Genomic DNA, 23,837 nt, shown 5'->3' on the forward strand with positions numbered 1-23,837 from the left:
CTTATCAATATCTTGAGCTATTGGTTTGTTCTTGTTAATAGCAAAATCTGATATTTTTATGATATTTCGATGCAAATTTTTTTTTTTACTTGTTATTTTTACTCTTATTTGTCATCAATATCACGGTTTCTACCCGGGAATGCAAGAACAAAAATGCTGCTTTCAACAATTTCAGAGCTCTAAAGATGATAATCAGCCTCCGCAGTTTTGTTAAATTTATTTTATTATCCGGATAAATTTGAACAGTTTCGGAATTTCAATTCCGTTCAGAATTCTCATGATCAGAGGGAATACTAGGTTTGATCGCGACAATTGGGGTTAGTTTACTGCTTCAAGCCGTTTCAATTATCTCCGGTACGTGGACCTGAATCATTACTACCAAAGTGTACCTGGATTTCCCATATCTACCACTTTCGTGGATTTGGATTTATTTTAACTTCATTGTTTGTCATGTTACGTTATGTTACGGTATTCATTAACCAGTTCTCAAATTTTAAAGTGTGAATATTAAGTTTTAAAATTTTAGTATTAAGTTTATTTGAATTAAAATTTGCCAATAGAAGGTCCCGCGGTTGGACCTAAAGGTACATTGGAACTCGTCATAACATCGCAAATGAAGCAGACTCACGGGCTTGTGGCGACGGAATAAGAATGGAAATCGATATGGACCAAGTCAGTTGGACCCAGGTCAAGACTAAAGCGAGCTTCCGCTCAGGATCTAGTTATTATACGCTGGCCCAAAGCTCAGGATCCATGATAAGGTAAGAGAGCCTTAAGAACAAGTGAATCATTTGGGTATTTCAGTTCAGTGGTTTTATTAACAAAAAATATGCGACTACTAACAAACTGGTGACTTATTTTGTCTTTCACAATAAAAAATGAAAAATTCTTCCATACATCCATCGAAAAATGTTTGAAGATTCTTCGGCAATTTAAAATTCAAGAAATAAGTAAACGCACGTTTGAAAGAATTCCAGGATTTTCTAGACAAAAAAAACTTCTGTTCGAAATCGTAGAGGGAGAAACTGTCGATGGAACTTTTTCGAAAAAGTTTATTTCAAAAAATCAAAGAAATCTAGAAATTTTCGAGAATGGAAATACAACTAAAAAATCAGAGGATCCTCGAAAAAAAATCCCGGTATAGATTACGAAGAAAATTCTCGTGCAACATCCAGATGGAACTAGGAAGTAGGAGTAGCTTTGGAGGAATATACATTTTTGAAAAATAATGGCTTTATAGTGAAATTATGAAAAAAAATGTTGAAAGTTTTCAAGCCGAACATAAATCCATTGAATCCAAATCCAAAATTGTTCGAAGCAATTTGTTAATGAAAAATTATTATTTTTTATTATTATTTATTCAGACTAAGGCCGAAGTGGCCTGTGCGGTATATAAGAGTCTCCTCCATTCGGCTCGGTCCATGGCTACACGTCGCCAATCACGCAGTCTACGGAGGGTCCGCAAGTCATCTTCCACCTGATCGATCCACCTTGCCCGCTGCGCACCTCGCCTTCTTGTGCCCGTCGGATCGTTGTCGAGAACCATTTTCACCGGGTTACTGTCCGACATTCTGGCTACGTGCCCGGCCCATCGCAGTCGTCCGATTTTCGCGGTGTGAACGATGGATGGTTCTCCCAACAGCTGATGCAATTCGTGGTTCATTCGCCTCCTCCACGTACCGTCCGCCATCTGCACCCACCATAGATGGTACGCAGCACTTTCCTTTCGAAAACTCCAAGTGCGCGTTGGTCCTCCACGAGCATCGTCCAGGTCTCGTGTCCGTAGAGGACTACCGGTCTAATGAGCGTTTTGTAGATTGTCAGTTTGGTACGGCGGCGAACTCTATTCGATCGGAGCGTCTTGCGGAGTCCAAAGTACGTACGATTTCCAGCCACTATGCGTCTCCGAATTTCTCTGCTGGTGTCATTTTCGGCAGTCACCAGTGAGCCCAAGTACACAAATTCTTCTACCACCTCGATTTCGTCACCACCTCGATTTCGTCACCACTGATGTTTATGAAAAATGTTTCGTTCAAATTAAAAATCAAATCACTTTTATCACATACTTTTATGCAACACAGGCTTCTACAAAGGTCGTTTAACAGTCACAAATCTAACAAAATTCGTAAATTGTTCTTTGGAACCAATGGATGGTGGTCATTATGTCATTATGAAGCCTTGTCTACAGATTTCAGCAAAACATTTGATCGCGTTGGTATACCCATGCTTCTATCCAAATTACAGAAGATGGGAATTAAACCAAAACTGCTACAATGGCTTAACTCGTATTTAACCGAACGTGTTCGAATAGTAAGATTCAAAGGAAAAAGATCAGCTCTATCCAAGCCTCCTCTGGAGTTCCGCAAGGTTCTCATTTAGGACTATCATTACTTTTCATTCTGTTTGTGAATGATCTCCCATTTGTTCATTTATTAAGAACAGTCTTAACATAGCAGATGACATGAAACTGTTTCTGAAAATTAAAACTGCCGTGGATATTGTAACATTAAAATGGTGTAACATGGTGTAACAAAAGCCTTATATAATTAAATATTAAAAATGTACCTATCGTGAATATTAGTTTTGACAATCAAAGTGTAGCAAGGTGTGATAGAGTAAAGAGACCTGGAAGTAATATTGGATTCAAAATTCTCATTCATTGTGAACGAATCCAATAACAGTTTGGTCCCCCTTCTCAACTACAATGCAGATAGAATAGAGTCAGTTCAAAAACAATTTTTATTAAATGCACTTCGTAAGTTAGGTTGGATCGTATTTCCATTGCCACCATATGTAGCTCGTTGCAACCTTATTAATATTCAAACACTGAAACTGCGTCGTGAGTTTGTCATGGTATCTTTTATAAACAATATTGTATGTACCGTCACGACAACAGCGACATCGAAAAATATCTCCGTAAACTATCATCGAGCAAACTATGCTAAATATGGACCTCTTAATCAGATGATGCTGACCTTTGATAAATATTGTGATAATATTGACCTAGCGATGCCAAAAATGCAGCTAAAACACTTTTTACACGTACCGTCTACGGGGGTGTCATTGGGCCAAAATGTGGTATGCTCCAAGTAAATGTTACAAAGCTCTAGTAGTTAATATTGGAATCAAGTTGTAATTAGTTAGGTACAAGCTTGAACAATAAATTTATCACTGTGTGGGGAAAAAATAATAAATGAGAGAAATTCTTCAAAGTTACATGTTGTTTAAAATTGGCCCATTCTCACTCCTCACATGGGGTGACATTGGGCCACATACAATAAAGTTCAGCGGTGACGATGCAACGATTCAATCGTTCAAAAAAATAACTGCCTACAATACGGCTTTTACCAACTACGTATGGAAAATCAACCAAAGGCTTGGCCCAATCTCACCTCTTTTTAGCATGCATTGCTCGTTGCTACGAAAAAGCAAGACCGCTAAATAAATATTCATAAGATTCGATAACACAACAAACAGATTATCGTAACATGATCACCAGGTATCCATCGATCTAAAATTTAGTTATGTAATAGATTTGTTGGGCATTACTGACACTATTTTAATACGGGTTCATTCGATCAATAGTTTTACATTCAAATTCCAAGCATTATGGTACGAGCACAATTAATCCTTGGAATTTGTTTTGTGATTTCCTAAACGTGAATTTTAATAGAACCGTTTGAAGTTTTCATCAAAATTCGTAACAGTTTCTGAGATATTAGGAGTTGAAACATTTTTCGTTTTTGGCCCAATCTTACTCCCTACGCCCAATGTTACCCCGAACGACGGTATTATAAGTTAATGGCACACTATTACAATATTTCTAACCAAGAATATTATTTTACAAATAACTATTGTTAACTATTAAGGCTACTACTGTAATAACCACGTCTACAAAATTAATTGACAACGCGATAAATGAAAAAATGAAAAAATCCTAAACTGATAATGAATCTGATTGCTTAAAATGCTGGGATTCCAGTTAAAGCATTTATTGGAGATCCAATTGCCAGTGGTTCAGCTGATTATGATAAGCACTGGCGGCGCCAGAGTTTTCGAAATGATGTGGCATTGGCATTTTTGGCGTAATAAGTTCGTTTATAATTTGGCGTCAGTAAGAACAATAATTGGAAGTCAAGCGAAAAATCAATTTAAAAAAACCCTGAATGTTACGAAATTTTAATTACATTTTTTGTATACAAACTGTTGAGTAATTTATGGAAAAGGTATCAGGGAATTCTTGTGATTTTTTATTTCCACAAACTTCTAGTTCCTGGAGTGCTTAAGGATATCCGGACAAGTATGAAAATGGATAGACTATAATCGCGACATTTTTGGGGGATTTCTAGAGTCAGAACCGGGTTTAACTACTGTCCAGAATTCTTCGGATGTTCTCAAGAATTTATTCCTTGTGAATTAACTAACATTTTTCGTAAATATCTTGAATATTTTTTAATACCTCTTAATACCTTTAATACCTTTCAATACCTTTTAATACCTAATAATAATATACCAATATATAATATATATAATATTTTATAATACCTCCATGGTTTTCCAGAAAATTTTAAAAATTATTCCGTTGAATTCCTACAGAAAATTATTTCAGGAATTCCTTCGAATATCATCGGAAATTCCATTCCCTCGAAAATCTTTCCAATAATTTCTCCTGAATTTCCACCATGAATTCTTTCCAAAGTTCTTGGACAAAACTTCAGGAATCTCCGAACAAATTCCCAGCGGAATTTCTGAAGGAATTTTTGACATTCAGAAATTTTCAGGAATTTTTTTCCTGTTTCAGAAAACTCTCCGGAAATCAATTTGCAGATAAACCCGGAAATTTCTTTGGAAGTTCCTCAGAACATTTCTTTGAAAATTCAAAGAAGGAATTCTAAGAAAATTTCTTTTGAAATTCCTTTACGAATACTTTTAAATTCTTCTGAAACTCATTTGAAAGTTCTTTGGAAATACCTAAGGAAAATTCTTCGGAAAGCCGTTCAGGAATACCTACAGAAATTGCTTTAAAAAAAAAAAAGAGTCGATATTCGATTTATTTTCGGGAAACAATGAAGCTAGTTGTTCTGAACGCGTCAGATTTTTTTCAGAAGCCGATAGGGACATTATTCAACCCTATATAACCCAAATTTTTGTTTTCGCTCAAATCACTACTTTGCTTTCTAAAATCAATCTGAAAACGTTTTGGGCAATAAAAAAATTTGATTCGCGATTTCATCAATTTCAAATTTCAATTTTTTAGAATTTTGTATTTGAAATTTTTCATCCCATAAAATAACTGTTTGAGTCTATTCATCTTTTTTGATTTTGCAACCTATTTAGAGTTTGAAAATTTATATTCAAAGTCGACAAAAAATACTCAATTTTAAATAAATTTTTATTAATGTGTAGATATTTGAAAAATAATTTTTAACCACCTTTAAACATGCATTGTAGTTTTTATTATTGATCGACATTAAAAACTTTACGAAATCTGAACAACTGAAACTGACAACAAAAATAATCAAAATACCCCGTCCAAAGACTGTCTTGAGTAGTAGAGGGTTAATTTTAAGTTTAAAATATATGAAAATTGCTGCCTCGACATTTTCGGTCTTGTTTGACGTATAAAATAAATTGGTGTTCCCAATATGGTTTCAAACGCAAACTAGCAAAACACCGCAGGGCACTTGATCCAACCTTTGACAGTTAATATATGGGCCTGAAGTACCGAGCTGATGGTTCTTGTGTTCTAAAATCTTCCCTTTTCAGGAACAGAAGTTGCTCAGCCTAAAACATGTTTTAAAAAATCTCAAAAGTATAGTTTTTACTCACTTAGACTATCTCCAGAATTTACGTAAAATTGGTTCATGTATTCTTGACCGATACCCAATAGTTTGCAACCATAAAAGATGTAGGGCTTTAGGAGCCAATTATTTAAGGAATACTTCTCAAATGTGGGCCCTCTTTAGCCGTGCGGTAAGACGCGCGGCTACAAAGCAAGACCCAGATCATCCCCCGGTGGGGATGTAATGCCAATAAGAAGAAGAAGAAGACTTCTCAATATACCTTTAGGAGAAATCTTTCAGAAATTTCTTAAGGAATTTCTTCGGGATATGTTTAAGGAAATCTTCTGGAAATTAACGCCAGGAGATCCTTTTGATATTCGTAAAGGAATTCCTTCGGAATATCTTCTGGAAATGCCTTCGTAAACTTTTCCGAAAATACATTAAAAACTTCCTCCAGGATTTTTTCAGTTAACCATACAAAGTTTGTAACAGGGTTACAAAAAATACCCCGCCCTTCCCTATTCCAATCATGTCCAAATTTGAGCAAAAACCGTTCTCAATCACTGATTCTCGTTTTGGTTATTGGTCTGAAGATAGAGTTGTTAAAACATAAGCAAAAATTACAGCACAATAAGTTCACCGGATGAAGTCAGCCGAATGCGAACCTGACCACCAATTGACCTCGGGTAGTTCGTTATAGCTCGATGTTTGAGAAGCACACTCTTTCGAAGACGATTAGAATGCTAACCATCAAGCAGTGAAGACGGTACACAAAAAGTAGTTCGACAATTAGACACGAGGACTTAATGCACTAAAGACAGAAATACTTTTTTTAAGTGATTTTTTAATTATACATAAAGTTAATCACTTACAAAATTACTAGTTAGTAAGACAGAAGATTGAGTTGCGGAACTTGAAAAGTTTATCAGGTTTGTAGAGTGGAACGAATAAAATAAGAACTAGTTTAACATAAAAATTGCTTACAGAAAGGAGACAAAAGAGGCAGAGACAGATTAGTAGGACTAGACTTTAGGGTAGCACGTGTACGCAAAACTGACAAAAAAAACAGGTAACTACTGTAAATACTACACAAGTAACCATACTGACAGCATCCTAATTTTGTTTGAAGAATATTCCTTCAAACGAAGGTCCTATTCTTAGGCCTGAACCACGATGGGAATGCCCTTAAGAGTCGCTACCTAGGTGTATGTTGTCCGAGTTAAGCCCCCTGTTCGTCGGTCGCCCATTCAGCCGATATCGGTGACCAAGATTCTGGAAACGCTCCTCGCCGCCCCGTGTTTAAAAGCTCTGGCAACTGATCGTTTGTCGCCGACGTCTGAGCTTCTGCAACGATCCGCCCGAAAGTGCAACATCGGTCAACATATGTTGCACGCCTGCGGAAAGCTCAACCCGAAGACGCAACCCGAACTCCGACCACAATCGCGCGCAACATGAACCAGCAAATCCGTCGTATGAAAGCCACCCCGAAGAAAAAGTGAAGAACTACAAGTAAGACTACTAACCCCCCTACGTAGCAATAAATTTTGCAAAATTCAAACGGTCATATAGGAAAAAAAGAGGTATTTTTGGCCAAAATTATGAATCATCATAAAAACATAGATAGAAAAGAAAAATATTTTTTCTGAGCCTTCAATGGGGTATGGGACCAATTTTCGGCATAGTATCAATTTTTGTCATATTCTACAAAACCAACGGAATTTAGTCACTTTTTGGCTTGCAATAAGCCTGTTTGATGCTGGATAAAATACAAATGGTCATATAAACTGTATATTCGTGTCAATTGACACAACACAGATTTCCTAAAATGATAAAAAAAAGCACTATCAGCTTCTGATGTTGAAAATTCACTGAGTAGAACTTATAAAACCAACAAAGGAGGGAAAAACAGATTCAATTAACGTCATTTTGTGACATCAACGAAGTGGAATTTCATTTATTTGATATTTCATTAAGATTTCTTTCATAATTATTAAAAGGTATCGTGGCAATGAGTTATTCAACACACTACTCATCCAACACGTTATGATACGTTATGGTTAAATCTATAATTCCCTTCTTTAATGCAGTAATGTCAAAATTGTAAATTTTGAACAACTTCCCTTCTCACTGCGTAACGCTTTTTATATGATAGGTATTTTTTCTTGAATTAGGCGCGCAACGTTAAGGCATAGCCCTCCCCCTTAAAATGTTATGTAAATTATGTTCGTCACCAAATTTAATTAAAGTCTAGTAACTCAGATTGAAATTGAAAAATAAGAAGTTTACCAAAACACCTGATTAATCCCCATAGCAGTAATGTTGTCTTTCTCGTGCATTATAAGAAAATGTATTTTGTCCATAACTTTTGAGCGCGTAGTCCGATCCAGCCTATTTTTTAATAGGGAACAATGAAACAACGTTCTCTGACGAATGAAACTTGTTGCGAGTGAATCGGGTTAGAGTAAGTGCTTAGAAAAGAGTTAAGGCCATTTTTGCTCACACACATACAGACATTCACACACATGTACACACAGACATCACTTCAATTCTTCGAACTGAGTCGATCGGTATACAACACTATGAGTGTTTGGGTTTTTTAAATGCTTTTAGAGCGATCATATAGCTTCTACGTATACTTAGTACACGAGAAAGGCAAAAATGGGCAATTTTTTAAATTCATGTATCTTACAAAATGGTGAATTTGTGCAGAATTTTATTCATGGTTCTTAAAGCTTAGGAGTTGAATAGTGTAGCGCATGATGTTTTACTGTGGGGTATTGCGGGGTACCAAACTGTTTTGTACGTTAAATATTGCGTAAAATATGCCTTTACAAAACTACTAAAAACTAAATTCAGAACGGAGCCTATTGCATAGATCTGTTTAAGAGCTTTGTAACGATATATAAATATGTTATTTTTGAGACGAAAACATGACAAAGCTGTCCGTTTTCCCAAAAAACGTAAAAATATCATTTCTAGGAGGGGCTAGTTTGAACACTCCCCACCTCTCCCAAAAAAATCTAAAACATAGAAACTGTCCTGATTAAAGAAATATAGGGTATAAGCTGTGTATTCATCACATTTTATTCGCGCAAATCGAAAATTGGCCTTTTGGTAGTTTTGGCCACACCTTTATATGGGGCTGTCCTATTGTGATGCGATAGGAGATTTTCGGTATAAGCCAGCGAATTTCGTCCAACTGTAAGATGGAAGGTTAAGACAGTCGTGGTTCTAACGGTTATTTAGTTGTTGGGTACCAAGTGGTATCGCTGCCACCGTAGGTTTTGGTGAACTCACCCTGAGGTCTCACAGCCGGAACGGGGAATCTCACATTTGAGATCGTGCTCCTCCACGACAACTTTGTTGTCTGGCACTTAAGTGGAGGTTGTGATTATCCTTATTCTGATTATAAAACCCCGTCCCGTTAAAAGTTTCTTCTGATTTTTTTTTCGGAAATTCATTTAAGATATAAATATGAAATACTGAAGGAACTTTCAGAAGAGTTTCTTTCGGCAATTTCAAAGGAATTTCCAGATGAAATTTCCGAAAGAATGGTCAAAGTAATTTCAGAATTGAAAACAAAATCTGAATGAATTTCTGAAGTGATTTGCGAAATAAATCTTAAAGGAGTATTCGAATATTTTTGAAGAATTTAAAATTAACTTTCTGGAGCAATTCCTCAAAAAAAATTGAAAGGATTTCTGGATAAAGTTCTATGCAAATTACGAAGGAATCTCTATCATTTCTTTTAAAAGTTTCCGAAGGGTCTTCCTAGAAATTATTGGAAAATTTATTAAAATAATTTCTTTAAAAAGCTCGAGCGATTTCAAAAGGTTTTTTTGGAACAATTTCCGCAGGTGTTTCCAAAATATTTTCCGTAGGAATTCCGACAAAATTTCCAAAGCAATTCCCGATAGAATGTCTAAAAAAGTTTACGAAGAAAATTTCGAAAGAATTCGTTAAGGAATTTACGAAGGAATCCCTAGAGGAATTTTCAAAGGATTTTCTGAAGAAATTTTCGAAGCTATTTTTGAAGCGATTTTCTAGATTTTTTAAAGGAGTTTTTAGAATTCCTTCTTCGAGTTTTAGAACAAACATCTTCCATTACCAAAAATTTCTTGGATCTATCTGTGAAATAATTTCCTGAGGATTTTTCGAAACAACTTGCGGATGAAATTCCGAAGGAATTCTTGAAGGAATGCCTAGAGAAATTCAAGAATGTCGAAATTTCTTTCAGGAGCTCATTAGGCAATTCCTTTATGAATTCGTTCGGATGTTCCTGAAGGAAATTCTGGAGGAATTACGGGAGCTGAGCGAATGGAATTTCCGATGGAATCATTTAGAATCTGATGGAACAATTTGTGAAAGAATTGTTAAAGGAATTCTTGAATGAAATTCAGGAAAAGTTTTTTTTACGGAATTTTAAAAATAATTACTTTAGGTATTGCTAGGATCATTTGTGGAGAATATTTGAATAATTTCCTTGAGGAATTTTGCAATGAATCACTGGAGGAATTTCCGATGGTTCACTTGGAGAATTTTGCGATAAAGTTCCTAGAGGAATTATAGAAGGTATGGCTAAAAGAATTTCTGGATGGCTATCCGGATTAATTCCAACTGTTATTTTTTGGATAAATTCATGAAATATCACCTGGATGAATATTCTTAGAAATTTCAGGAGAAATTACGGAAGCATCTCCTGAAGTAAATGCCCAAGAAGTTTTTGAGAATATGTATTCGATATTTTTACTATGTCTGAAACTCGATTTGTATAACTGCACAGGATTGCACAAATCGAGTTTAGGACATAGTAATCAATTTCCTCTCCGGGTGGCTTATATCTAGAATATAGACCAGAGGTTCCCAAACTGTGGGTCGCGACCCCCAGGGGGGTCGTGGGCTGATCAGTGGTGGGTCGCGAAAAACAAATCTTAATTCATAATTTTGTTATTATTTTGTCCCACAAATCTAATCCATATTTTAAATTAGGATCTAAGTTATGATTTGATGATTAAAGAACAACAAACCTGACGAGGTCAACGGCCTTTTTTTGTTATACGATATTTGGGCAAGTACAAAGAAGTCCTATACAATCCATTTTAAGATGACTCGGAAAGGCACCACACACTGTGTTTTTTTCCTATCTTTCGTCTCTTTCTAGCATTGTCACCTCGTGTTTTTGGAGCGGGGTATATCGGTTTTCAGTTGTTTGATGTAACTGTAAATGTATCAGCATAAAGATTGCGAGGAAGCAGCCGCCGGTGATACTTTTCAAAATCATATTTGTTTGTAGAAAAAAAATTAAGCCTTCAATAATGGAAATTATGACGATTTGATGATTGTTCGTGCTTCCCGTATCACGTTAACTTTGATTGTGCTGGTATTTTTGTTTTTTTGGCACGAAGCAAGCTGTCTGGATTTTCAAAAGAATTCCAGGAGAAATTTCTGGAAGAGTTCCCAAAGTAATTCCTTTAGATGTTCCTGAAGAAATTCTTGCATGAGTTTCTGAAGTAATTCCGTAGGAATTCCATCGGAAATTCTTTCATGGATTTGTTTTTAATTAAACAGAAAATTCCTTAAATAATTCCTTCAGAAATTCATTTAGCTTTTTTCGAAAATCTATTTAGGTAGTTGTAGTAGTATTCACGTAAATTCATCCTGAAATGCATTTGAAAATTCCTCCTGGAATTTTTTGTAAAATATCTAAAGAAAATCCTCCAGAAATTCTTTCAGGAACTCCTCTATGAATAATTTCTAAAATTCCCCCAGTAGTTCCTTTGAACATTCTTCCAGGGATTCTTTTGGAAAACCTCTCGAAGTTTCATCAGTAACAATATGAAATTTTCTCCAAAGTTGTTGTCTTTGCAAGTCGTATTACTGGAAGTTACTAAAAAAATTCCTGAAATATATTCCGAATCTTCTTCTATATAATAAAAATGAAATGGTCTGTGTTCGTATCCGCATAACTCGAAAACGGCTGGATGGATTTTTTTCATTTCTTCAGCAGAAATATTCTTTATAGTTTCCGACGGGTTTATATGATATTTCCTCAGTCGAAAATCATTAATAAGTTGAGTTAATCGCGAAAAACTAAAATTATGAATAGTATGGAAATTTTGCGTGGGCAGATCAGAACGGGGCCCTCCTTAGCCGTGCGGTAAGACGCGCGGCTACAAAGCTGAACCATGCTGAGGGTGGCTGGGTTCGATTCCCGGTGCCGGTCTAGGCAATTTTCGGATTGAAATTGTCTCGACTTCCCTGGGCATAAAAGTATCATCGTGTTAGCCTCATGATATACGAATGCAAAAATGGTAACTTGGGTTAGAAACCTCGCCGTTAATTACTGTGGAAGTGCTTAATGAACACTATGCTGCGAGGCGGCTCTGTCCCAGTGTGGGGATGTAATGCCAATAAGAAGAAGAGCTCAGAACGCCTATTTTCGCCTACTATGCACGACAATGTCTGCCTGGTCGACTAGTATAAAATATATTGTAAAGGAATTTCCAAACATATTCCTCAAGAAATTTCGAAAGGATTTCGGCAAAAGGAATTACAAAAAGTATTTCTAAAACAATTTCCGTAGGTATTCCTGAAGGAATTTCCAAAGTATTCAAACAAAAATCTGAAGAAATTCATTAAGGAATTTTCAAAATTTTCCTAGAATTCCTTTGAATGTTCATTCCTTCATTTCAAAAATAATTTGGAAATTCCTTCACGAATTTCTTCAGAATCTTGAAAAATTTCCAAAGTTATTTCTTGATTTATCTCCGAAGTTATTTCCAGAGGACTTTCTGAAGAAATCCCTGGAGAAAAGAGTGTCTGAGATTCCTTCCGGATTGAATTTGGAAATTCCGTTCGAAAATTCCTTACGATTTCTTTCCGGAATTCTGTTGAAAATTTCTTCAGGAATACATACGGAAATTGTTCTATGAACACCTTCGGACATTTCTTTACCCGAGCAGCATGTGGTATAGAGGTTTCTGCTATATATGAATTCGGTTACATTTGAGTTGCAGCAAATCGATTCGACTTGTGCTGCTATGTTAGGAACAATCCTTTGGAAATTATTTTAGGAATTCTTTTGAAAAGTCCTAGTTTTTCCGCAAAATCCCCTAGAAAGTGTTTTTTGAGAATTCATTCGTATCTATGGATTTCTTCGTGCATTTCTTTACGAATTCTGTTAGGAATTTCATCGAAATTTCTATATGAAATCACGTGCCCTATTGTGCCCCAGCTTGGCGGAGTGCTTATAAAAGTTTGCGGAAAATCCTTTTTTTTTCTCAGAACAAGTCTGTCGTAAGTATTTAAATTTTAGGAAAAATATTCAATTTTGTGACATATCGTTCGCACAGCAAGTGCGAGAAAGACAATATCACCACTAGGTAGATTCATCAGGTTTTCTTGGAAAGGAATCGTTGAGTATCCAATTAAGGTTTGTTTACCGACTGTACAACAAAGGTTAAGTTTGAGTTGTTCCGCCAAAGTTTTTGCTTTATGATTCCCCAGCGACACCAACGACCGCCAGTTATCAGCTATGTGTGATAGAAAATTACGACGATGATTGAGTTTGACTGTTTGTTGTGAAACTTTTATCCAGTCTGTTCAGCAGTCCATTGTCTCCTTTGTTCTATTTTATCTAATGCCGGAATTGAGTGGTAGTCTGGTCTCCATGTAGTCAGTAGTTGGGTTGGGGGAGTAAAAGGGAAGTTCGAGCAAAAGGAGCAGCTTTAGGCTCGAAATCCAATTTTGAACTTTCGGATCCTTAACCTCTGGCTATTTTTAAACCACGGCTAAAAGGTTCCCTACAGATAACGTCAATTTGCAGGAAAGCATGTGCCCTTTCGAGCGGACGCTTGTCGGCTGGGCGACCGACTATGTCTCTTGATGTGTATAGTTGTATCTTAAATCTGGCGTGAACCAATCGACTATAGGTCGTCTGTGCTGGGGAAAACTTTTACGGCCGTTGGTAGAGGACTCGTCCACCAATTAATGCTACTTTAATCGATAAATATATCCTCACCTTCACTCTACTGTTGACAAGGTCGGTTGTACGGGTCTGGCCTTGTAGCAGCAATTACCGACGGATCTGCCTGCCGTTGATGGTCGTCTTCGTCGTTCTAGGATCTCACTTTTTTCGGATATTCTTTGTGGGAGAATAATATTTTTGAAAGATGGTTTGGATCAGGCTCCACTCTTCACTGGGTGATGGTGCTCTACCTGTCCCTTCGATTTGTGGCTACTATATCACAAGCGGAGGCTACACACAGCTAGATGTATATGTTTTGGCCTGTGCTGATGGATAATACCGTTTTGCCACTACGCTTCATTCGAAAGGACTCTCTCAAAGCAATATGAAGTATCCTCGCTAAAGTCGCTTCGCTAGGTAGAGTAGCATTGCTCTTATACTCTCGGAATGGGCCCAAAGACTTCCGCTCGTTCCACCTGGCTTCGCTTGTTCAGCCTCATGATTTCTCTAAACTTTTTCCGGGCCACTGACGCTAACCGGAATCAATTTCTTATTTCACTAAAAAGCAATTTGATATAGATCGTAGTTTTGTTCTTACTATTCGATATGTGCTAATCACGATTTCAATTCAAAACAGCCCCAAGGTTTCGGCAGGGATATAATTGATCAATAATTTCACACCGCTTCGCTAATGAAACTTGTTGCTTTGCCCTAAGGCCCTAAGGTATATGTACACGACTTTCACGAGCTTCACGCTTCCTTTTTTTATTTTGCTTCTCTTTTCACGTTTCTCAGATTGAGCCAACATATCACTATGGTGCTTCCATTCAATTGCTCTACCTGGCTAACCTTTTGCTCTTCTTTGCTGTTTTATCTGGTGAACAAAAGGGCTTCCAAAAAAATTTCCGCGTTATTCACGAATGTTGAATTTTCATTTCCATCATACTCGACAATCCTTTCATTTTTTCTCTCTAATTAAAAATGCCGTACAAAGTTGCACACAATTAACTGTGGAAAAAGCGATGAATATTTCAAACTGTTGGGATTTTGTGCTCTTTGCGTTTCAGCTCATTCGTACGAATATTCAATGGAATTCACACAGCTCGTTCACCGTAAATGAAACCACAAACGCGTAAAAGTTTTCCTGGATAACTGAAAATTCCGAAATCATTACACACCGCCTTTTGCGACCGCAGAACCGAACACACAGAGAGGGAATCTTCCTTTTTTGATTGAAAAAGGGGGGTTTGCAAAAATCTGGCTGATGATGAAACACACTTTAACACAGAATAATGGATGTACGGTGCTTGGTACGCAAAGAAAAACGCTTTTAAACTCCACGAAAGATATCCAGGCACTGACTGGCAAGGGTGGTATCCTGACAGCATGAACGCTATGGCACTTTTTTCGTCTTCGCAGGACGCTGTTGCTCCATCATCGAAAGAGAAGAATCCCATCAACTCCGGGCCCCCGCAAACACATACAGCAACAGTTCAGAAGCAACAATCAGCCATGGACGTAGGAGCGGAGAGAAACAACAGAACTGATAACCAGTTGAATATTTCATACTGAGCAACCGTTACCGATTTGAGAATATCACCGCAGCAGCGCGTTGATGGAAAGTTTGACAGCCACCCACTTCCCGCCACCCCATTCGCAAACGGACGGATGTCCTACACCTACACCGTCACCTACTCTCGCACACCAACGCTTTACCGAGAATGGCGCGAATGCACATCAGCTACGTGACCAGCCAAATAGGCTCTATGTTGTTTATGCTACGTCCGGACCACGCTTATTTGTGGAAATGTTACAAACAACACCATTAGAGTGGCTCGAACAAACAAATGTATATGCTTTGCGTATCTTCAAAACGTACACCTCAGTTCATATTCTTACACGATTTTCAACATAAACGTCGACGCATTTGGAAAGCATCATTCGATTTAATTTTACTGCAAGTGCTCACCGAGAAATTGAAGTTCCGTTTCCTGCACCAGCTTGAGCCACTCTAAACATCATGCAACATGTGTGTGAGAAAATCTGGGAGAGAGTGCCTCGAGAGTGAAGTTTTCCACCCGCATCGTTGTTGCCATGTCTGATATTTCTGGGATGATGGTGGGGGTTGTTTTGCTATACGTGCGAGTCGTCGTTATTCTGGTTGTACTATGATAAAGAACCTGTGGATTATATTTGTATGTGTTTGGACAGGGGCAACAATTGAATGTTGAGCCCTCGCCGAAAACTATGGTTTGTTATTATAGTTCAATTAGTTTGAGAAAATTAGAATTTCTAAAGAATAATAATCTTGTTTTTATCTTCTGTGGCTCCTACAACATTTTGTTTATGATTTGAAGGGTCCATCCAACCTTAAACTGGAAAACAAGTTTTCAGATTTTCTCGAAAACCTTAATCATGAAAATATCATTACTATGTCTGACACTCGATTATGCATATGCACAGCATATGATAGATTTAGTTCGGAAAAGGTATTGGAGGGTAACCGCCCCTTCAGTGGGGACCCCAATACCTTTTCCGAACTAAATCTATCACATGTTGTGCATATGCATAATCGAGTTTCAGACACAGTAATTAATTTCCACTCCGGTTGGTTTAATACCCGACATATAGGCAATTAACTTTGAATGTAGGGGAGAACTGTCCAAAATGCACCCCTGGGGCATAATGGCCTCACTCATAAAATCACTCATATAATCTGTTGTAGTACATTTATGAACGAATATTACCGTTACAATTCATAATTAGTTATCCATCATTGAGCTCCATTGGACAAAATTAGCATAATCCTTTCTTATTCACTCAAATTTAACTATTTGCTATTCTTCCACCACATCCGTAAGATTGTAGTTCAATCCATTAAGAATAAACAAACAACCATGCGTTCACCATCATTTTACATGCAATTGAGTCATTTTAGACTGCCATTCGGGCGTTTTGCCCCAGGCCTATTTTTCATTTAGCATTTAGCGTTAGAAAGTCTTGAAAACCTTACTGTTTTGAATAGGAGATCATTGTGAAAAGTAGCTGGGTTTGTAAATTTTGCACCTATACGTTGAAATGTTTGGGTATTTTTGTTTATATGGGTGAAAACATCGAAAAAGCTGGTGCATTTTGGGGGTGCATTTTGGACCGTTCTCCCCTACTGGAGAAAATATCGTGAATATTGAACTAAGAATCGCAAAGCCAAAAGTGATGTGACGGAGTTTGGGGCAAGTGAGCCAGCCCGCAGCCGGCATTTCTATATACATAAAAATGAATTTCTGTCTGTCTGACCCTTATAGGCTCGGGAACTACTGAACCGATCAGCGTGATAAATTGTATGCAGAGGTTTTCGAGGTCGGGGAAGGTTCTTAAGATGGTTCGAGACCCTTTCCCGCTTTGGAAATGGGGGCTCCCATACAAATGAACCATAAATTCCTGCATAACTCGAGAAATAAGCCAATTTTAAGCGAAATGAAGTTCGTCGGGTTTGCTAGTATTTAATAAAATATACATTTGTTGACCCAGGAGGTACACAGATTGATTCGATCGTAGTATCATTACCATAGTGTACGGAGAAGGAGGTTCAACAACGAATTTGATGTTTACTTTGCGATAAATCCTTGATTGTAAATCCGGGAATATAGCTTGTGGATTTATCATCTGTTTGTAGATTTCAAGACAGCGTACGACTCAATGAAAAAGAACGAACTATGGCATATAATGCTGGAACATGGCTTTCCGGCAAAGCTTATTAGGCTTATTCGTAGAACCCTGGATGGATCCAAATCAGCTTCAGACATCCGAGTCGTTCGCAACGTTAAATGGAATGAAGCAGGGCGATGGGCTCTCTAATCTACTTTTGGACATAGCTCTGGAAGCAAGTAGGACTTACTATGGTTTGCGTAGCCAGCTAAAGTCTCGCAGCCTACAGACCCGAACAAAACTAGCTCTGAACACATCGTTGATTCGTCTAGTCGTCCTGCATGGTCATGATGCATGGACGTTAAAAGATCCAGACTATAGAGTTCTGGGAGTATTTGAGCGAAAAATACTGTGCTCATTACTCGGTGACGTGGTGGAAAATGGAAAGAGAACCTGGAAGAGGACGTCGGCTCCAGGACAACACGGAGTATACGACCATCATAGAATAGGGTAGTGTACGTAATTTTATATAAAATAGCCAGGGAATCAATATTCGAGCAACGCCTAACAATATACCCTTTGTCGTCAACAGAGTTTGTTACTGACAAACGCACCTAGCGACAAACCTTTATCAGAACCCGAACACAATATGACAAGAATCATTTGCCTTGCATGCTCTGATATTTCCGAGAATACGATGCTAATAATGTAATCATTGTTGGATTCTCAAATATTTCCATAAAAGCAGAAACTATGATAGCATAAAACCGAAATTTGCTCTAAAAATAATGCAAAATAACAATGGATCATCAAAGCACCGTTCGTCCCGTGAAGCTCACGCAGGAAGCTTCTCCACCACATGGCTTTTTGAGTCGCCGCTGACAGAGCTATGTACTCCGCTTCGGTTGTCGAAAGTGCAACGGTAGATTGCCTCTTCGAATTCCAGCTGACAACGCCACCACTCTCCAGGAACGCATACCCGCTTACGGATCGTCGTGTATCGGGATCGTCTCTCCGGTCCGTGTGTACGTAAGCTTTTCGTGCTTCGTACCTCTCAAGTACCGAAGTATCCTCTTCGCCGCTGTCCAATGCGCCGGTCCAGGGTTGCTGCAAAAGCTGATGACCAGACTTACCGCATGACTGACGTCCGGCCTGGTACACTGCGCAACGAACTGCAATCTTCCCACAAGTTCTCTGTATGGAATGTTCTTCATATTCTCCTTCTCTTCTTCAGTCACAGGGCACATTTCCTTGGTGAGCCGCTGATTCACGTCGAGGGGAGTTTGTGCAGCATTGCAGTCGACCATATTAAACTTCGCCAACAACTTGTCGATGTACTGTTCCTGGTCGATTGCCACAACGCCTTCCGATCTGGTCACACGCAATCCCAGCACCTGCTTGACCGGTCCCAGATCCTTCATCTTGAATTCCGCACATAGTTGCTGCTTGATCTGGTCTACCAACCGCTGATCGTTCGAGAGAATCGTCCACGTATATGGCAATGATGACGACATTTCCTGCCACCACCTGATAGTAGACGCACGTGTCATGCTTCGATCGCTTGAAACCCATTTGCTTGAGCTTCGTGTTCAGCTTCCGGTTCCATACTCTGCTGGCCTGTTTCAGACCGTACAGCGCCTTCTGTAGCCTGCAAACCTTCGTCGGTGCTCGATCATCACGGAACTCTTCCGGTTGTTCCATGAAAATCTCTTCATCGTCCAAATCGCCCTGCAGGAAGGCAGTTACTGCGTCCATTTGATGCACCACCAGATCCAACTTCGCCGCCAGTGCAAGTAGGTAACTCACCGTTGCGTAGGGAACGACAGGCGAGTAGGTGTCCGTATAGTTTACGCCTTTTACTTGCGAGCAACCCTTGATCACAAGTTGCGCCTGGTACTGCCCAATGGAGCCATCCGCATTCGTCTTGACCTTGAAGACCCATTTGCTTTTCAACGCTTTCCGCCCTGGGGGTAGGTCGACCATACGCCATGTGCCGTTTTCGCTTAACGCACTCATCTTGCTCTCCATCGCTTCGATCCAACGATCTCGATCGGACCGTCCCAGCGCTTCCCGAACGGTTTCTGGATCGTCTTGACTCTGTGGACAATTCGACTCCGAAGTTTTGCTGTGCCCAGAAACATTTATCGAGCCCCGAATCCGCCAACAAACAACGTGCTTTCTCCTCAATCGTCCGGTTCATCCTCTCCGAAGATCCGTTCTGTTGCGGGTTGTACGGTACCGTCCTCTCGTGCCGTATTCCGCTCTTCTTCAGGAATGTTTGAAACTGCTTACCCAGATACTCCTGTCCATTGTCGGTTCGCAAACATTTGATCTTCTTCCCCGTCTGGTTTTCAACGTAGGCCTTGAACTCTTCAAACGCACTGAACGCATCCGCCTTGGATTTGAGGAAATAAGCGAACGTCATCCTGGTAGCATCGTCAATGAACGTGACCCAATACTTGCTATCGCCATGTGACACCTTCTCCATTGGTCCACACAGGTCTGAGTGGATTAGCACTTCCTTCGCTCGAACTCCACTTGACTTGAATGGAAACTTTCGGTGTTTGCCTTCCGCACACGGTACACAACCATGCATAGTGGTTAGGGTGGTTCAAAAAATCGATTTTGCTCCACAGTGCTCATCTGATTCTTTACCATGGTCTGAGTGTCCTCTGAAAATTTGAGCTCATTCGGATTAAAACTGATTTAGCGCAAGCCGTTTCAAGTTTGCATGCAAATTAGTATGGGGAAATTTATTTTTTCATAATACTGTTAATGACGCTTCCCCATTGAGCGCAGGTTTAAAGAAAACCGACATAGCTAGAAGGAATAGTCAACAGCTTTCACCCAACGGAAACCGCATGTTGATTAATTGCACCAATAATTAGTAATCGATTTTAAGATAGGATGCGAATCTTTAGTCATGATCGTTAAACTTCTTTGAGGGCATCACTGAAATGTGCAGTGCAACATAGTAGCCTGAATTTGTGTGTGCTATCTTTCGCGCCACGAGCAGCAATGTTGCCTGTTGAGGAGTTATGCAATTAGCTCCAGAAAACCACGGTATAGATTAAATTCAATTACTAATTATTGGAAAGATTAATTAAGATGCGATTTTCACTGGGTGAAAGCTGTTGAGTGTTCCTTTTAGCTATGTAGGTTTTCTTTTAACCTGCGCTTAATGGGGAAACGTCATTTACAGTATAATGAAAAAATAAATTTCCCCATACTAATTTGCATGCAAACTTGAAACGGCTTGTGCTAAATCAGTTTTAATCCAAATGAGCTCAAATTTTCAGAGGACGCTCAGAACATGATAAAGAATCGGATAAGCCCTGTGGAGCAAAATCGATTTTTTGAACCACCCTAATAGTGGTACCACTGATGTCCATACCAGTCACCATCGATGTCAACCGCTTGACGCTGTCGATGTGGAGATGCGCTAGCCGTCGATGCCACAACTCCAAATTGCCACAGGGTTTTGCGACAAACGAATTGTTCTGTGCAGCGAGATTTAACTTGTACAGGCCATCCTTCTCTCGTGCCATCGCGATAGCGTTCCCCTTGGACGCGTGCACCACCTCACAGGCCTTGTCAGTGAACGTAACGCGGTATCCTTTCTTGCAGATTTCGCTCACGGACAGAAGATTGATTGCAAGGTCTGGAACACATAGCACGTTAGATATATCGAGATCGGTGTACGTACCTTCCACTTCGGCTTCGAGCTTCACGCTTCCAACAGCCGCCACAGGAATCTCCGCTGCATTGGCCACGTAGATTGATTCGGATGTCTTCTTGGGAGCCACGAGAGCCGCTTGGGATCTGCACATGTGACGCCCCGCTCCAGTCTTCCGTCTGATGCACCGGCTTGTGCAATGCTAGCAACGCCGCCTGCTTATTACGACCAGAACCTCCGACTGCTTTGAATTCTTGCTGACACTCGGATGCGACATGCCCTAGCTTCTCGCACTTGAAACAAGGTATGCTGGATCTGTCCTTCTTGCTTACGTTCTTCTTCTTGTTACGTACCAGCAACGCTCCGCTCGAAGAGAAGCTTCCTGGTTGAATGTCTTCAGTTCCGCCGATTTGATTTCCGGAACCACTTCCACCTGCTGCAGCGCCACTACTTCCGTTTCCGGCTGGTTTTCCTTTTCCACCGTTTGAACGTCTCAAGCCGCCAGCCATCTTCTCTTGATTTTAGAATCTTGAAGTCTTGAGGTGAAAAAATACTTTCGGCTTTTTGATCGGCCGTTACTATGGTTACTTCTGCTAGCGGCCCATAACCTGTTAGCAGAGAAAAAACTCGACTGGTTAGGGAAAGAGCTTACGGTAGACTAGTTTATTATCTTTTTAAAAACGCAACGCTTACTTTGCTAACAAGTGTGAAGCAGAACGAATGAGTAAATGTTAGTAGAGCTCAAAAAGTGAAAAACTTTTTTTTTTTACTAAAAAGTCAATTTCTGAAACTTGTTAATGTTGGGGCGGAAGAGACACCAATAGTAGTGGCAAGAGGGACCACTATGTTTTTTTTCAAGAGTGAAGCTGTCAAAAATGTGAACACAGTTTTTGAGTTCACAATGAAGCTGGATGCTGCGTAAAAACCAGCGTGTCTCGTTACGAAAATGCAGGCTAGCGGCCAGAATGGAAGCGGCAGTAAAACCGTAAAAGGCATTTCGGTAAAACTAGCTGTCGAAGCAGCCGAAGTTGCAGGAAAAACACTTTCCAAAAAGGCCATATGCTACCTATCGAGAGTGTATACAGCCATGATAAGAGAGAGATTTTCTCTTTCTCTTTTGGATTCAAACCCTAGTGATAGGGCTTCCGAACCAGGCAGCAGGAACTTTCTCTCAGTATAGCAGAACCCACACCTGTTGTTTCGAGGAGACGAAAAAAGGTCAATAATATCAAAAGTTGATATGCAAGCAAAATGAGATATGGACATGATTGATATAAGAGATTAATGATTAGATGACAATATTATTATTTTGCTCTAAAATATTATATGGAGATCAAGTTATGCTATTTGTAAGAAGTGATCAATATGATGTGCCATTGGTTTTTTCTTATCAGTAACACATCTTGATATTTGAATAATATTTCTCGTGCAAATTTATGATATTGTTGTCTGTTCTTTTATCTCTTTTATCAATCAAGTCCATATTATGTTTTGTTATGTTATGTTCATGGTTTCTTTCCGGGTCGAGTTGATGTTGGTCATTTTTCCGATCTCCCTTAAAAAAACAGGAACCCCAATAAAAAGTTCCAATCGAACGAAAGAAACATCAGTTCTCACGGTAGGAATGGAAGCATGATTGACTAAAATGAAAAATTAAAATAAAAAAAAATAGAGATTTTCCATAAAAAATATGAAATTGCCAATAAAATAATCAGGGTATAAGCAATAAGACAATAAGAAATGTCCATAAATAATGCAAAATTTCCACAATCAATTAAGAATTTTCTATGAAACAAAAATTAATTAATACTTTTAAAAACAAAAATTGCAATTATGGAAGGAGAATTTTTCATAAAGAAAAACGAACGGAAATTTTGACATAAATAAATCAATATTAGCAAAAAACAAATACAAAATTTTCCCCCATATATATTTTTTTCACAGAAAATTAAGATCTTTTCACAAAAAATCAAGAAAGAGCAACAAAAAATATAAAAATTTTCCTGGAAGAATATAGAAAAGCAATCAAACGGAGCACTTTTTCTATAGATGACCCCTTCTATTCATTTCTTTATATTTATTTGTCGGCAATCAAGCTTGCAGACCGTATTGTTACTTCAAAAGCGTTTATCGTTCATGGAAAATTTAATCATTTTTTTTCTTTATGGAAGTTTTTATATTTTTTTTTTATTGCGTTTTATTTTTTTGTGAAAATAATATATTATTTTTGTGAAACATTTTGTAATTTTTAATTGCTTATATTATTCCTTTCTTTTTTTCAACGGATGACTTGGATTTTGTTATAAAAATTCTTCTTTTATAATTGCAATTTTTACTTTTTTAAGCGCCAATTTATTTTTGTTTTGTGGAAAATTGTGTATTAAGGTACACTGGGGGAAGTGGAAAAAGGGGATAAGTGTAATAATCGACTCGAAAAATAGGATTTGTCCATACTTTACAGTTTTTACCACACCATAACATTGTGCAAGAATATACTTTATATACTAACACAAGTTTCGCGAGAAGTTATTTTTTGCATTCGATCCGCCACTGGCAGCACCGCAACCGCTGCACTTGGCACGGTGCCCCCGGATCAGAGAAACGACTGGTATGACGGCGAATGTGAGCAGTTAGTGGAAGAGAAGAATGCAGCATGGGCGAGATTGCTGCAACACCGCACGAGGGCGAACGAGGCACGATATAAACGGGCGCGGAACAGACAAAACTCGATTTTCCGGAGGAAAAAGTGCCAGCAGGTAGATCGAGA

General features: G+C 38.7%; 1 protein-coding gene across 1 annotated transcript in view; it reads right to left on the bottom strand.

Moving 5' to 3' along the window:
• LOC134222281 (uncharacterized) overlaps positions 1 to 15,080 on the bottom strand; it is a 340,534-nt gene extending 325,454 nt beyond the window's left edge. The window contains 1 exon segment of the mRNA XM_062701427.1: positions 13,804 to 15,080. The gene's annotated coding sequence lies outside the window, so the exon portion shown is untranslated.
• Positions 15,081 to 23,837: the final 8,757 nt, after the last annotated feature.

This window comes from Armigeres subalbatus, chromosome 1, assembly GCF_024139115.2.
Source record: "Armigeres subalbatus isolate Guangzhou_Male chromosome 1, GZ_Asu_2, whole genome shotgun sequence".
NCBI lineage: Eukaryota > Metazoa > Arthropoda > Insecta > Diptera > Culicidae > Armigeres > Armigeres subalbatus.